Here is a 17,915-nt window from a genome sequence, read left to right as displayed (position 1 = left end):
CCACCAGGCCCCCACCTATGTCTCCGAGCACCCCCACCCCCCAGCCACCAGGGGCAGCCTCCACCAGGCCCCGACCCTTGTCTCCCACCACCCCCACCCCCCAGCAGTGCAGGGCAGCCTCCACCAGGCACCCACCCATGTCTCCCAGCACCCCCACCCCCCAGCCACCAGGGGCAGCCTCCACCAGGCCCCGACCCATGTCTCCCACCACCCCCCACCCCCCAGCAGTGCATGGGCAGCCTCCACCAGGCCACCACCCATGTCTCCCAGCACCCCCACCCCCCAGCCACCAGGGGCAGCCTCCACTGGCCCCCACCCATGTCTCACACCACTCCCACCACCCAGCCACCAAGGGCACCCACCACCAGGCTGCCACCCATGTCTCCTAGCACCCCCACCCCCAGCCACCAGGGGCAGCCTCCACCAGGCCCCGACCCATGTCTCCCACCACCCCCACCCCCCAGCAATGCAGGGGCAGCCTCCACCAGGCCCCCACCCATGTCGACCACCCCCCCACCCAGCAGCCACCAGGGGCAGCCTCCACCAGGCCCCCACCCATGTCTCCCAGCACCCCTCCCCCCAGCCATCAGGGGCAGCCTCCACCAGGCCCCCACCCATGTCTCCCACCACCCTCACCCCCCAGCCACCAGGTGCAGCCTCCACCAGGCCCCGACCCATGTCTCCCACCACCCCCACCCCCCAGCAGTGCATGGGCAGCCTCCACCAGGCCACCACCCATGTCTCCCAGCACCCCCACCCCCCAGCCACCAGGGGCAGCCTCCACTGGCCCCCACCCATGTCTCACACCACCCCCAGCCACCAGGGGCAGCCTCCACCAGGCCCCCACCCATGTCTCCCAGCACCCCCACCCCCCAGCCACCAGGTGCAGGCCTCCACCAGGCCCCGACCCATGTCTCCCACCACCCCACCCCCCAGCAGTGCATGGGCAGCCTCCACCAGGCCACCACCCATGTCTCCCAGCACCCCCACGCCCCAGCCACCAGGGGCAGCCTCCACTGGCCCCCACCCATGTCTCACACCACTCCCACCACCCAGCCACCAAGGGTACCCACCACCAGGCTGCCACCCATGTCTCCTAGCACCCCCACCCCCCAGCCACCAGGGGCAGCCTCCACCAGGCCCCGACCCATGTCTCCCACCACCCCCACCCCCCAGCAATGCAGGGGCAGCCTCCACCAGGCCCCCACCCATGTCGACCACCCCCCCACCCCGCAGCCACCAGGGGCAGCCTCCACCAGGCCCCCACCCATGTCTCCCAGCACCCCTCCCCCCAGCCACCAGGGGCAGCCTCCACCAGGCCCCCACCCATGTCTCCCACCACCCTCACCCCCCAGCCACCAGGGGCAGCCTCCACCAGGCCCCGACCCATGTCTCCCACCACCCCCACCCCCCAGCAGTGCAGGGGCAGCCTCCACCAGCCCGCACCCATGTCGACCACCCCCCACCCCGCAGCCACCAGGGGCAGCCTCCACCAGGCCCCCACCCATGTCTCCCAGCACCCCCACCCCCCAGCCACCAGGGGCAGCCTCCACCAGGCCCCCACCCATGTCTCCCACCACCCCCACCCCCCAGCAGTGCAGGGGCAGCCTCCACCAGGCCCCCACCCATGTCGACCACCCCCCCACCCCGCAGCCACCAGGGGCAGCCTCCACCAGGCCCCCACCCATGTCTCCCAGCACCCCCACCCCCCAGCCACCAGGGGCAGCCTCCACCAGGCCCCGACCCTTGTCTCCCACCACCCCCACCCCCCAGCAGTGCAGGGGCAGCCTCCACCAGGCCCCCACCCATGTCTCCCAGCACCCCCACCCCCCAGCCACCAGGGGCAGCCTCCGCCAGGCCCCCAACCATGTCTCACACCACCCCCAGCCACCAGGGGCAGCCTCCACCAGGCCCCCACCCATGTCTCACACCACCCCCACCCCCCAGCCACCAGGGGCACCCACCACCAGGCCCCCACCCATGTCTCCCAGCACCCCCACCCCCCAGCCACCAGGGGCAGCCTCCACCAGGCCCCCACCCATGTCTCCCAGCACACCCACCCCCCAGCCACCAGGGGCAGCCTCCACCAGGCCCCCACCCATGTCTCCCAGCACCCCCACCCCCCAGCCCACCAGGGGCAGCCTCCACTGGCCCCCACCCATGTCTCACACCACCCCCACCACCCAGCCACCAAGGGCACCCACCACCAGGCCGCCACCCATGTCTCCCAGCACCCCCACCCCCCAGCCACCAGGGGCAGCCTCCACCCGGCCCCGACCCATGTCTCCCACCACCCCCACCCCCCAGCAGTGCAGGGGCAGCCTCCACCAGGCCCCCACCCATGTCGACCACCCCCCCCCACCCCCGCAGCCCACCAAGGGCAGCCTCCACCAGGCCCCACCCATGTCTCCCAGCACCCCCACCCCCAGCCACCAGGGGCAGCCTCCACCAGGCCCCACCCATGTCTCCCACCACCCTCACCCCCCAGCAACCAGGGGCAGCCTCCACCAGGCCCCCACCCATGTCTCCAGCACCCCCACCCCCCAGCCACCAGGGGCAGCCTCCCCCAGGCCCCCACCCATGTCTCCCACCACCCCACCCCCAGCAGTGCAGGGGCAGCCTCCACCAGACCCCACCCATGTCTCCCAGCACCCCCACCCCCCAGCCACCAGGGGCAGCCTCTGCCAGGCCCCTACCCATGTCTCCCACCACCCCACCCCCCCAGCAGTGCAGGGGCAGCCTCCACCAGGCCCCCACCCATGTCTCACACCCCCCAGCCACCAGGGGCAGCCTCCACCAGGCCCCACCCATGTCTCACACCACCCCCACCCCCCAGCCACCAGGGGCACCCACCACCAGGCCCCCACCCATGTCTCCCAGCACCCCCACCACCCAGCCACCAGGGGCAGCCTCCACCAGGCCCGACCCTTGTCTCCCACCACCCCCACCCCCCAGCAGTGCAGGGCAGCCTCCACCAGGCCCCCACCCATGTCTCCCAGCACCCCCACCCCCAGCCACCAGGGCAGCCTCCACCAGGCCCCGACCCAGTCTCCCATCACCCCCACCCCCAGCAGTGCAGGGGCAGCCTCCACCAGGCCCCCACCCATGTCTCCCACCCCCCGTCCCCCAGCCACCAGGGGCAGCCTCCACCAGGCCCCCACCCATGTCTCCAGCACCCCCACCCCCCAGCCACCAGGGGCAGCCTCCACCAGGCCCCGACCCATGTCTCCCATCACCCCCACCCCCAGCAGTGCAGGGGCAGCCTCCACCAGGCCCCCACCCATGTCTCCCAGCACCCCCACCCCTCAGCCACCAGGGGCAGCCTCCACTAGGCCCCCACCCATGTCTCCCACCACCCCAAACCCCAGCAGTGCAGGGGCAGCCTCCACCAGGCCCCCACCCATGTTTCACACCACCCCCAGCCACCAGGGGCAGCCTCCACCAGGCCCACCCATGTCTCACACACCCCCACCCCCCAGCCACCAGGGGCACCCACCACCAGGTCCCCACCCATGTCTCCCAGCACCCCCACCCCCCAGCCACCAGGGGAAGCCTCCACCAGCCCCGCCCCTTGTCTCCCACCACCCCCACCCCCCAGCAGTGCAGGGGCAGCCTCAGTGCTTTAAGTGGGGTAAGAAATTGAGGGGGGGCCCTCGTTTGGGGGCGTGGCTTTCATTGTGGGCGTGGCCTAAAAGTGCACAAATCATAGTAAGGTGCGCAAACAAATAATATAAATGTATGTGAGCATTTATATGTTTGTATGCGTACTACTATGGTGTGTGTACTTTTCAAGCCATATTTTATAAACATAGCAATGTTACATATTTCTATGTTTATAAAAGGTGGCTTGAAAAGTGCACAAACCATAGTAAGTTACGCACACTTGTGTGCTTACCTTACTATGGTTTGTGTACTTTTCAAGCCACCTTTTATAAACATAGATATTTGTAACATGTTTCTATGTTTCTAAAAGATGGCTTGACACGTAAACAATTCAAGGCATCTTTTATGAAGCGTTGATGACAGATAAAACAAACCGCAAGGTGGCTTTGTCCGTCGACAAAGCTTTATAAAAGATGCCTTGAATTGTGCACGTTTCAAGCCGTCTTTTATAAACATAGAAATATTTCTACCTTTATAAAAGATGGCTTGAAACGTACACAGTACAAGGCATCTTTTATAAAGCTTTGCCGACGGAGAAAGCACCTCGGGCTCTGTGATCTATCTGCTCAGAGCACATAGATCACTGAGCCCGAGGCGTCTTTCACCCTCTGCAAACCCGCAGGCTCCGTGATTTAATCTGCATATTAGATCACGGAGCCCGCAGGGGTCAGTGACCTGGGGAGGGAAAACAAAGGGACAGTAACTTCCTCTGATGACCCTGATGAGGGGTCATCAGAGGGAGTTACACTAACTGACAGAAGTGCCGCCAGCCTCAGCGGTGCTCTGGCTGGCTGGCACTTCTGCAAGTTTGGCCGACATAATGACGGGCGCATCTCCCGTCGCGGCTGCGGCCGCGGCGGGATAATGCATCCCGCCAATGTTGTGTGGGACGGGGGGCCCCGGCTGGGCCCCGGCTCAGCCCCACTTTCTGGAGACTGCCGGGGCCCGGCCCCGGCAGGCCCCGGCCCACTTAAAGCACTGGGCAGCCTCCACCAGGCCCCCACCCATGTCTCCCAGCACCCCACCCCCCAGCCACCAGGGGCAGCCTCCACCAGGCCCCCAACCATGTCTCACACCACCCCCAGTCACCAGTGGCAGCCTCCACTAGGCCCCCACCCATGTCTCACACCACCCCCAACCCCCAGCCACCAGGGGCACCCACCACCAGGCCCCCCACCCATGTCTCCCAGCACCCCCACCCCCCAGCCACCAGGGGCAGCCTCCACCAGGCTCCCACCCATGTCTCCCAGCACCCCCACCCCCCAGCCACCAGGGTCAGCCTCCACCAGGCCCCGACCCATGTCTCCCACCACCCCCACCCCCCAGCAGTGCAGGGGCAGCCTCCACCAGGCCCCCACCCATGTCTCCCAGCACCCCCACCCCCCAGCCACCAGGGGCAGCCTCCACTGGCCCCCACCCATGTCTCACACCACCCCCACCACCCAGCCACCAAGGGCACCCACCACCAGGCCGCCACCCATGTCTCCCAGCACCCCCACCCCACAGCCACCAGGGGCAGCCTCCACCAGGCCCCGACCCATGTCTCCCACCACCCCCACGCCCCAGCAGTGCAGGGGCAGCCTCCACCAGGCCCCCACCCATGTCTCCCAGCACCCCCACCCCCAGCCACCAGGGGCAGCCTCCACCAGGCCCCCACCCATGTCTCCCACCACCCTCACCCCCCAGCCACCAGGGGCAGCCTCCACCAGGCCCACACCCATGTCTGCCAGCACCCCCAGCCCCCAGGCACCCGGGTCAGCCTCCACCAGGCCCCCACCCATGTCTCCCACCACCCCACACCCCAACAGTGCAGGGGCAGCCTCCACCAGGCCCCCACCCATGTCTCCCAGCACCCCCACCCCCCAGCCACCAGGGGCAGCCTCCACCAGGCCCCGACCCATGTCTCCCATCACCCCCACCCCCCAGCAGTGCAGGGGCAGCCTCCACCAGGCCCCCACCCATGTCTCCCACCCCCCGCCCCCCAGCCACCAGGGGCAGCCTCCACCAGGCCCCCACCCATGTCTCCCAGCACCTCCACCCCCCAGCCACCAGGGGCAGCCTCCACCAGGCCGCCACCCATGTCTCCCAGCACCCCCACCCCCCAGCCACCAGGGGCAGCCTCCACCAGGCCCCGACCCATGTCTCCCATCACCCCCAGCCCCCAGCAGTGCAGGGGCAGCCTCCACCAGGCCCCCACCCATGTCTCCCACCCCCCCGCCCCCTCAGCCACCAGGGGCAGCCTCCACCAGGCCCCCACCCATGTCTCCCAGCACCCCCACCCCTCAGCCACCAGGGGCAGCCTCCACTAGGCCCCCACCCATGTCTCCCACCACCCCAAACCCCAGCAGTGCAGGGGCAGCCTCCACCAGGCCCCCACCCATGTTTCACACCACCCCCAGCCACCAGGGGCAGCCTCCACCAGGCCCCCACCCATGTCTCACACCACCCCCACCCCCCAGCCACCAGGGGCACCCACCACCAGGCCCCCACCCATGTCTCCCAGCACCCCCACCCCCCAGCCACCAGGGGCAGCCTCCACCAGGCCCCGACCCTTGTCTCCCACCACCCCCACCCCCCAGCAGTGCAGGGGCAGCCTCCACCAGGCCCCCACCCATGTCTCCCAGCACCCCCACCCCCCAGCCACCAGGGGCAGCCTCCACCAGGCCCCCACCCATGTCTCACACCACCCCCAGCCACCAGGGGCAGCCTCCACCAGGCCCCCACCCATGTCTCACACCACCCCCACCCCCCAGCCACCAGGGGCACCCACCACCAGGCCCCCCACCCATGTCTCCCAGCACCCCCACCCCCCAGCCACCAGGGGCAGCCTCCACTGGCCCCCACCCATGTCTCACACCACCCCCACCACCCAGCCACCAAGGGCACCCACCACCAGGCCGCCACCCATGTCTCCCAGCACCCCCACCCCACAGCCACCAGGGGCAGCCTCCACCAGGCCCCGACCCATGTCTCCCACCACCCCCACCCCCCAGCAGTGCAGGGGCAGCCTCCACCAGGCCCCCACCCATGTCGACCAACCCCCCACCCCGCAGCCACCAGGGGCAGCCTCCACCAGGCCCCCACCCATGTCTCCCAGCACCCCCACCCCCCAGCCACCAGGGGCAGCCTCCACCAGGCCCCCACCCATGTCTCCCACCACCCTCACCCCCCAGCCACCAGGGGCAGCCTCCACCAGGCCCACACCCATGTCTGCCAGCACCCCCAGCCCCCAGGCACCAGGGGCAGCCTCCACCAGGCCCCCACCCATGTCTCCCACCACCCCACCCCCCAGCAGTGCAGGGGCAGCCTCCACCAGGCCCCCACCCATGTCTCCCTGCACCCCCACCCCCACCCCCCAGCCACCAGGGGCAGCCTCCACCAGGCACCCACCCATGTCTCCCACCACCCCACCCCCCAGCAGTGCAGGGGCAGCCTCCACCAGGCCCCCACCCATGTCTCACACCACCCCCAGCCACCAGGGGCAGCCTCCACCAGGCCCCACCCATGTCTCACACCACCCCCACCCCCCAGCCACCAGGGGCACCCACCACCAGGCCCCCACCCATGTCTCCCAGCACCCCCAGCCACCAGGGGCAGCCTCCACCAGGCCCCGACCCTTGTCTCCCACCACCCCCACCCCCCAGCAGTGCAGGGGCAGCCTCCACCAGGCCCCCACCCATGTCTCCCAGCACCCCCACCCCCCAGCCACCAGGGGCAGCCTCCACCAGGCCCCCAACCATGTCTCACACCACCCCCAGCCACCAGGGGCAGCCTCCACCAGGCCTCCACCCATGTCTCACACCACCCCCACCCCCCAGCCACCAGGGGCACCCACCACCAGGCCCCCACCCATGTCTCCCAGCACCCCCACCCCCCAGCCACCAGTGGCAGCCTCCACCAGGCCCCCACCCATGTCTCCCAGCACCCCCACCCCCCAGCCACCAGGGGCAGCCTCCACCAGGCCCCGACCCATGTCTCCCACCACCCCCACCCCCCAGCAGTGCAGGGGCAGCCTGCACCAGGCCCCCACCCATGTCTCCCAGCACCCCCACCCCCCAGCCACCAGGGGCAGCCTCCACTGGCCCCCACCCATGTCTCACACCACCCCCACCACCCAGCCACCAAGGGCACCCACCACCAGGCCGCCACCCATGTCTCCCAGCACCCCCACCCCCCAGCCACCAGGGGCAGCCTCCACCCGGCCCCGACCCATGTCTCCCTCCACCAGGCCCTCACCCATGTCAACCACCCCCCCCACCCCGCAGCCACCAGGGGCAGCCTCCACCAGGCCCCCACCCATGTCTCCCAGCACCCCCACCCCCCAGCCACCAGGGGCAGCCTCAACCAGGCCCCCACCCATGTCTCCCACCACCCCCCAGCAGTGCAGGGGCAGCCTCCACCAGGCCCCCACCCATGTCTCACACCACCCACAGCCACCAGGGGCAGCCTCCACCAGGCCCCCACCCATGTCTCACACCACCCCCACCGCCCAGCCACCAGGGGCACCCACCACCAGGCCCCCACCCATGTCTCCCAGCACCCCCACCCCCCAGCCACCAGGGGCAGCCTCCACCAGGCCCCGACCCATGTCTCCCACCACCCCCACCCCCAGAAGTGTAGGGGCTGCCTCCACCAGGCCTCCACCCATCTCTCCCAGCACCCCCACCCCCCAGCCACCAGGGGCAGCCTCCACCAGGCCCCCACCCATGTCTCACACCACCCTCAACCACCAGGGGCAGCCTCCACCAGGCCCCCACCCATGTCTCACACCACCCCCACCCCCCAGCCACCAGGGGCACCCACCACCAGGCCCCCACCAATGTCTCCCAGCACCCCCACCCCCCAGCCACCAGGGGCAGCCTCCACCAGGCCCGACCCATGTCTCCCACCACCCCCACCCCCCAGCAGTGCAGGGGCAGCCTCCACCAGGCCCCCACCCATGTCTCCCACCCCCCTCACCCCCCAGCCACCAGGGGCACCCACCACCAGGCCCCCACCCATGTCTCCCAGCACCCCCTCTGTGGAAATCGATATAATATTGTGACCCCAATCGCATTGTTTAAATGTATGTTGGCCTACGCCAAGCTGTCTAAAGAATATTGTGAACATAGGTTCCGCGGCAAGGTCTTGACCTTAATGTATTGTGTAAGCTGCCATCTTGGATCTAGCCGCCATTTTAGGTATTCTTGCAGTGTGGAAGTCACCCCGAATCACAAAATGGAGGCCGAATGACATTGCGAGTAAGACTTCGGCCATGGTGACCTCCGCACACATGAATGAATAATATGTCCGCAGGCTACTTGTTAGGGTCATGAACTAAGACCCTGTCCTCTGTTTAAACTAGGTGTAAATATGTAACTGTATCAGCGGAACCGATCTAATATATGGAGATTGCATGTTCGACCTGGCTACGAACCCTAGCCATGGTTCCAGAAATGGTTAACTTGTAAGAGGGCTGGCCAATGCAGTACTAAATGTATAAAAACCCAAGCATCCCGATGATCGGTCTCTCCCACTTTCGATGCGAAACCTTATCGTTGGAGGTTCGTGTGTGAGTCAGAGAGCCGAATAGCTATTCGCATGTCAATTGACCTTGATAACTTGGTAACTTTGTAACTTTGAAATAAAGCGCTTTATATGGTCCTTTGTAACCTGTGTTGGTGTGTTTCCATTTGGGCTTCCCGGCCTCATGTCAATTTCTCTGTTTCCACAGTTGGCGCCCGAATAGGGACCCTCAAGATTGATGCCGGATCATTGAAGGTTGACGCAGACTATCGAATCGGGATCGGACGGTGTGATTCTGCGGGCCCGACCGATCGAGACGCGATACCTCGGCAGCGCTGCACGATCCGATCCTTGGGCGATAGTCGTGCGGTCTGACACGGCATCTTGACGAGGGTCCAAATCCGAGGCAGGCAGATTTGCCGAAACCACTGAACGCAGGTAAAATTTGTTAGTTGAAGTCCTTTGAAAACCGTACGGTCCTCCTTAGGTTTGGTCAGGTGTAGTCGTGACCCGGCTCTTAATTTAACCCTAACAATTTGAATTTGGCGTATTGTATCTGCAGACACAATTATTGGACCAGGTAACACCAATTCTTTGAGAAATGCCTGGGAAATTGTCTAGCCTTTTTAGGGCTCTATTCCGCAGCGATCGACAATCTTTGGAATTTAGCCGTCCGGCACCACAGGAGGGGTCGCCGGCGTGTACTATGTACTGTAAGTATGGCATTGGTAGTATTGTATTTAATGACATTTGGCACAGACAGACCAGAAATGCCTCCGAATTTCAGTGGCCAATCAATGGTAGTTTTGAGATCCCCCGTATTGAATACTTAGAGTCGATTTTGCTTAAGAAGAAGGCTAGGCCAGCAGCCTTTGATGTGTTACAAAATTGGAAAAAGGAAGCATTACAGCAGCTTAAAAGTAGGGATAAACATGCACGACGTCATAAAACGAATGCCGAAAAGGCATTGTTATATGACAAGGAAATACGATTAGACGAAACCCAGAAAATGGACAGAGCTTTTTCGCTCGGAGTCCAGAAAATTTACCCTTCTAAAGATTTCCATGTTTCCGAGGAGTTTATTGAGAAAATATTAAACGAACGGAGGCCTGATTCTTCAGCGCCACCTCCGTATGCTCCTGTTGTGGGCGCTCTTCCCATTCCTGCTATTGCTCCTATCGTTATTCCTACTCCTCTTACACAGCCTACTACCCCTAGTTCCTTAGTTGTCGCTCCTCCGTCTATTTCGTCTGTTACTTTACCTCTTTCCCCTGCACCCATGTTAGGTTCACCTACACTTTCGATCTCGGGGAGTCCTGTGTTTATTAAATCAGATCCTGGTGCAGGGTCGAGGATAGTGACTCGTAGTACTGTTCCTGCGGGCAGGAAACAGGAACTATTTGCTTGGGCTAAACATTGCATGGAAAAAGGTGATCAAACTGAGGTATTTTCAACATTATCTAATTTGCACGATTTTCCCGAGAAAAACGTTTTTATTGAAGGACTGGGGATTCATTTAGGTGTAATGTGGGGTAGATTGCAGACTTCGGATCTCCCACAAGGGGTGAGAGATCTGAACGCTTTGGCACTCTCAAGGGATACCGAACAGAAAGTATATGGACATGTTGATAGATTGTTTGAGTTTAGACAGGATTTTGAAAGATTACAAAATGAGGATGATGAGGACGATAGGATATATATGCAGAAACGGTTCCTTTCGTGCCGAAGATCAGCACCCGAGGAAGTACGGATTTGTACTAGAGATGCGGTTCGATGGATCTCGGATCCATCAATACCGCCGGATGAGGTATACGATACATATAGTCAATATACGGTAGAAATGCAAAGGAAGGTAATTCAAGTGATGGTACAGCACTTGCAGGAAGAATGTATAAGAAAGAAGGTTGGTTGCCCCACAGAGTTATTAGGTATTTGTAAAAGAGCTTTTTCGCCCGACACTTCCACAGCTGCTTTAGCGCTTGATTTGGCCTTATTACTCAGTAAGCGGTCGGAGGTCCCTATATCTCAGTTGCCTATGAGAGAGGTCCCTCCGACCCTTGTCCCAAAAGTAGAAATCCCCGCCGACGCGGCGACTGGTGCTCCCGCGGTGGATATCCCAGCACACTACGTATCACAGTTTGTTCACATCCCGTTCTCTCGACAGGAAGTGAACACGATCAGACAATCAGTCCCTGATATTAGGAAGAACCCGACAGGGTTTTATAAAGAAATAGAATCCGTTTTGCAGTCTTCCGTGTTCACCTTAAGTGACATGGATTTATTGTTTCCAGTGCTTTTACCTGTTGATGTATGGAAGCAGGTACGGACAGTAGATGATGTGTCGGGGTTAGGGGATACATGGGTAAATCTAACTAGAATAGATGGGGAACGACCAGCTGGTGAGAAACCACCGCAGGTAATACTCACTTTACCTGATAGAATAGTTGCCAAATTGAAAACTATAATTCCAGAAAAAAGGATTATTTGGGACAAGCTTACGGCCTGTGTCCAAGGAAAAACTGAAGGTACCACTGAATTCTTTAATAGGTTTGAACAGGTGTTCTCCGACTTCAGTGGACAGGATTTGGGTACAGAGTCGGGGAAGAGGTTGTTTGTGGACAAATTTGTGCGTGGATTGTTGCCCGACATCCAGTCACAAATTATGTCCTCAGAGAGCGCTTGGCAGGCAAAATCTCAGTCAGAGGTTTTGCATATGGCTCAGTATTATGAGAATCGGGTTAATAACGAAAAAGAGAAAATCGAAAAAAAGAAGGGGTGACCTAAAGACTAAGGTATTGCTGCAGCAAATTGTCAGGCACCCCAGAGGAGGTACGACACAAACTAGAGGTCAGTACATTCCAAGAGGAAATACTCCTCTAAATTCTATAAATATTAATCAGTGTGCTTATTGCCGCCAGGAAGGTCACTGGCGAGCACAGTGCCCTGCCCTCCGTCAGAGGTCAGGAGGCACATTCGGAGGTATGGGTAGGCGACCACGGGGCCGCCCTGGAGCAGGGGGTCCTGATAGGGGTCAGCTTCTACGAGATCCCCAGCAACCTTTTTCACAGGAAAATCAGACTTCGAGTATGGACTCAAGAAATATATTTGATCACCCTTCCGCCGTCTATCTTTCTGAGGAACTTCCCTTTGATGAAGTTCTGCCTTACTAGGATTGCCCAAAGCAGCGTTTGGAACCTTTACCTATTCCCGTTATTCAGAAGGGCCCCTATGTTGAATTATTGGTGGGGAATAGGAAACATCAGTTCTTGATCGACACTGGAGCGCAGAAGTGCTCCATTGACCATTCTCGGGTTCCAAACATTCCCCTGTCAGGGCAAACAAACGTTTCTATAGGGTTCTCTGGTATACCAACTGTTTGTCCGGTCTCTGCGCCGGTATCCGTTTCTTTGGGCCCTTTTACAGACCAGTGCCCTTTTCTTCTTACTTCAAACTGTGGAGAAAATTTGCTGGGGTTAAATTTGTTGAAGAAATTGAACGCAGTGATTCATTGTTCCCCTGACGGAATAAGATTAACAGTTTCACCACAGCAACCTTTTAACTCCCAATACTTGACCCGACCTCTACCTCCCGAATTTGGCATTGTCCCAGAATATTTGTGGGCAATAGACGACAATGATGTCGGGATATTGCACATTGACCCTGTTAAGATAGTATTGAAACATGGGGTTAAACTGCCGCGCATTCCGCAATATAAAATTTCAGTTGAGGGCGAGCGCGCTCTGAAATGCATTGTCTCCGATTTTGTACATCGTGGAGTGATCGAAGAGATTACAGGTAGCTTATGTAATAGTCCGATCTTACCGGTATATAGGAAAGGCGACAATGCAATTCCGTACCGGTTTATAATAGATCTTCGTGCTATTAACCGGGTAGTGGCCCCACAATTTCCAATCGTGCCGGATGTAACTACAATCTTAACAATGATCCCTGCTACGGCTACGCACTTCAGTGTCGTAGATTTGAAAAACGCCTTCTTTAGTATTCCGATACACAAGGAGAGCAGGTATTTGTTTGCGTTCACCTTGGGGGGACGCTCATTTACATTCACAAGGGCACCTCAAGGGTATACTGAAAGTCCTAGTATCTATAGTAGAGCCTTAAAAGAGCAGCTCGACACCCTTGAATTGCCACCTACTTGCACGCTGCTTCAATATGTAGACGATTTGCTCTTAGCTGCAGACTCTGAGAAAGCTTGTAAAGAAGGCACTATATTGTTGCTTGTTCATTTAGCTGAACATGGACACAAAGCTTCACTTAAGAAATTTCAATATTGTTGCCAGGAGGTTGCCTATTTAGGCTACCTCCTGTCAAAGGAGGGGAGAAGATTGACACCTGAACGAATAAAACACATTTCTGGCATGTCTGTCCCAAAAACACAGAAGGAAGTCAGAGCCCTGATAGGGATGGCGTCCTACTGTAGACTGTGGATCCCGAACTTTGCCCTAGTGGTAAAACCGATGTTGGCTTTGACGAGGAAGGGCATTTCTTTGCCACTGCCATGGGAATCGGAACATCAACGATCATTTGAGCTTCTCAAAGCCGCGCTGTGTTCAGCACCGGTTCTGGGTACACCAAATTACGATAAGGCCTTTGTGTTGTTTGTGCATGAATGTAATGGATGTGCTTTGTCTGTGTTAACGCAGGAACATGGAGGGAAGAATAGGCCGTGCGGCTATTATTCCTCCGCCCTTGATCCTGTCGCATGCGCTTTGCCGCGATGTCTGCGCGCTGTTGCTGCTGCTGCTGCGTCTGTAAAACAGAGTGAGGGGATGGTCCTAGGCCACGATTTGATTCTGATGGTACCTCACTCTGTTGATATTCTATTGAATAAAACTCAAACACAACACCTTACTTCTGCCCGGTTGACCAGGTATGAATTAGTTCTATTTGCTCCTCATATCCAAATTAAAAGGTGTTGTGTTCTCAATCCGGCTGAACTTTTGCCTCTCCCGCAAACTTCTGCTTGCGGCGATGATGGATCACATGACTGCCTGTACGCCACCGAACAAGAAACAAAGGGCAGAATAGACCTCTCAGATACTCCTTTGGAGAATGCGGAAGGGGAGCTGTTTTGTGATGGCTCCTGCTTTAAACTTCCGAATGGCACATCTACAGCTGCTTATGCAGTTACTACTTTAAACAAGATCGTAGAAACTAAAAGGATTCCGCATAACTCTGCGCAGGCCGCAGAGATTATAGCGTTGACTCGTGCTTGTGAGCTCTCCCAAGGGCATAGAGTTAATATTTATACGGATAGTCAGTACGCCTTTGGGGTGGCTCACAACTTCGGAAAATTGTGGTCGGAAAGAGGGTTTCTGACCTCACATGGGACCAAGATTCAACATGGTCCCTTAATAGTACAGTTACTTTCAGCACTCTCACTCCCTAAACAACTAGCGATTATGAAATGTGCAGCTCATCGTAAGGTCATAGATGATGTGGGCAAAGGAAATGCTTTTGCAGACTCGATAGCTAGACAAACAGCTACAGACCTTAGCACAGACATGTATACCTCAAGGGAAGTGAGAGATGGTTGTATAATAGATGAAGGCATTGGGTCTGTGCGAGATATTCAGACTGATGCCTCTGTTGATGAATCTAGTAAATGGGCTGAAGGCATGGGGAAATTGGATGACGAAGGGTGTTGGTGGACGCATCTGACGGGAAATGGTTGCTTCCTGATTCTTATGTATTAGCAATGGTCACAATGGCACATGGTCCAACACATGTGTGTGCCCAGCAAATTGCAAAGATATTACAGCAGGTTTGGGTGAATGACAAAATTTTGGAAACTGCAAAAAAATATGTTCAGAATTGTATGATTTGCCTGCAGCACAATGTGGGTAAAGGGACAGTGACTCCAAGGGGAAGTTTCGGGCCCCCCTCTGTCCCCTTTGAAACCATTCACCTTGATTTCATTGAAATGGAACGTTGTAATAACTTGAAATATGTTCTTGTTATCATTTGTGCTTTTAGCAAGTGGGTCGAGGCTTTCCCTGCCAAAGATGCTACCGCCATGACCACCGCAAAGATCTTGGTGAAAGAATATTTTCCTCGATTTGGGCTCCCGAGGAAAATCTGGTCGGATAACGGCCCACATTTCATCGCAGCTGTAATATTGCAAATAAGTGTTGCCTTAGGGATTGAGAAACGTTTTCATTCAGCTAGGCACCCTCAAAGTGCGGGGTTGGTAGAAAGACACAACAGTATTTTGAAAAACAAACTTGCAAAAACATGTGCTGAGACTAAATTAAAATGGCCAGATGCTTTACCTATTGTATTGTTAGCTATGCGCACCACACCCCAGACTAGAACTGGGCTTTCTCCATTTGAGGTAGTAATGGGAAGGCCTGCTAATATTTGGGGCCTCCCCAAACCTAAAGCCCTGAGGGATGTGGAGAATGTATTGCTTGTAGATTATTGTAATCAATTGACTAAAAACCTGTATTTCATCTACCACCAGGTGAAGGCCGCCTTACCTGTACGGTTTACGGGCCCAGGACACGATATATTGCCCGGCAGCTGGATCCTGGTAAAGGCCTACGAAAGGTCTTCCTGTCTCGCGCCTCGCTGGCGGGGACCCTACCAGGTTTTATTGGTCACCAGGACGGCAGTGCGGGTGGCAGGAAAGAAGAACTGGATACATGCAACGCACATCAAGAAGATCCCTCACCCGACGCCACAAGTTACAGAAGAAACAGAACCCCTTGCTGATGCTACACTTTCTGATCTCGGAGTAGCAAGCAGCGTTGTGAGTGCGTCGGAGAAGTTCTCTGAGCCTGAGGAGCTCGGGGAGCCGTCCATTTTGTCTCCGCACTCCCTTGATCAATCACTTCCGGAAACTCTGGTTTCAAGTTCTGCGACTTCCGTCGCCACCGACGTGACGCTCCCCTCAGGGAGCGACGATACTTTGCTTTTGGATTCGGTAAACTTGGGTACCATCAGGTACAACCTTCGACCATGAAAATAAAATCGCTGCACGAGTATCGTGCATCTGGAAGAAAAAGGAGTGATTGGAATACTATTGTCTTTCCCTTTTTTGGAACACAGAAAAGGAGGGTTCTGTTGGCTAGGGTTGGGAAGGACTAAGAAGTCGCGCGGCCGAAGTGCCGCCAGCAACGAACATTGGGGCCGTCGATCGGGATAACCATGATGCCTGCCGCCTTCACCGCTGCTCCTCGTATTGAACTATTAGATAAGGAGGTGACCAGTTCGAACAATGGACAATGTGCCTGGGCCCTGAAAACGTACTGTTGTGTTCTTGTTTTGATTACTGTTAGTTTTGCAACTGCTGCCGTGGGACTTTGGTACTTTGAAGAGATTTATCCTTTGAAGCCTCTGTTACCGACCGAAATTGTACCAACTGTTTTGACTCCCTCTGTACACCTTCACACTCTGTCCCCTAGGGACTCTCGGCATAGACAGAAATATCATAATAACACTCTGATGATAGTGATGAATGCTACGCATGCTATTTTTAATAAGAGTAATTGTTGGATTTGCACGCATTTGCCACAACATGGGAACAAGGGACTGGGATGGTATATACATCCCTTACCTCTAACGACTTCCTGCTATGCCTCTCTTAGAGCACTCTTCTTTGGCCGATGGAATGATAGCATCTCAGGGAACTTCGATGGCACTAATTTGAATGAATTTGAGAGACGTGAATTGACTCCCCTGGGATGCTCGCTTTTCGCAAATAGGAGTAGACCTAATATCGCTTCTATTAGGCCGTCTGATAAACTTTCCTTTCCTTTCCAAAATCTAATTTCTTTCAAGATGGCTCCGATAGGCAATAAGGATGCCATGCCTCCTTCTTATTCTGTAAATCACAATCCTGATTCTGTCCCTTTCTGTGTACAAAGAAATGGCACTAGGCCAATGGGAGATTTTGAGCCTTGTATACATATTGTAAATTTGACTGGGGAAAATAGGCCTTTGTATGTAGGGGGACCCGTTTATTTTGTTTGTGGTAGTTTAGCTTTTCCCTGGTTGCCCAAGTATTGGCAGGGGACTTGTTATTTAGGGATATTGTTACCAGGTGTATTTATAGCCAGTACCTTAGAGGTATCCAAGGCTCGCCCGCGACGAGATAGTGATGGAGATACCCCCGGACAAGTGTTCGGGGATATAGCCAAATCAGTAGTCCCCTTTTGGGGACAAATAGCAAATTCAGAAAACATTAGGGGATTAGCGAGGGTATTGGAGAAAACGATCAACCGGACCACGGACATACTTTACAATATGACCTTAGAGCAAAAGGCGATAAGATTGGTAGCACTTCAAAATCGAATGGCATTAGATGTCATTTTAGCCGAACGAGGTGGAGTATGTAAATTAGTGGGGTCCGCTTGTTGCGTTTTCGTACCAGATTCTTCACCAACAATATTTAAAGCAATTCAGAATTTACACATTCTTAGTTCTGAAGTCCATATCCCTGTAGGAGACTGGAGCCTTAGTACCTGGTTTTGGGATTCTCTGCGATCTTGGGGGTGGAAGGTGCTTTCTGTCATTTTAGGTATTTTAGGGACTCTGTTATTTCTTTGCTGTTGTTTTCAATGCCTCCCAAGTATATGCGGAATGATGGGGGAATGTTGTGCCCAGGTAATGAGCGCAATAGGGTGAAAGATATACACTCCGAAGACAGCATCTAAAGAGTTCATGTTGCAAGAAGTTCTTACGAACGACCTTATGGCTATTGATATTTCAGACAATGATGCGGA

The sequence above is a fragment of the Ambystoma mexicanum genome, chromosome 8 (genome assembly GCF_040938575.1).
Source record: "Ambystoma mexicanum isolate Mex_15411 chromosome 8, UKY_AmexF1_1, whole genome shotgun sequence".
In the NCBI taxonomy this organism is placed as follows: Eukaryota; Metazoa; Chordata; class Amphibia; order Caudata; family Ambystomatidae; genus Ambystoma; species Ambystoma mexicanum.
Note: the sequence above shows the minus strand (reverse complement) of the source record.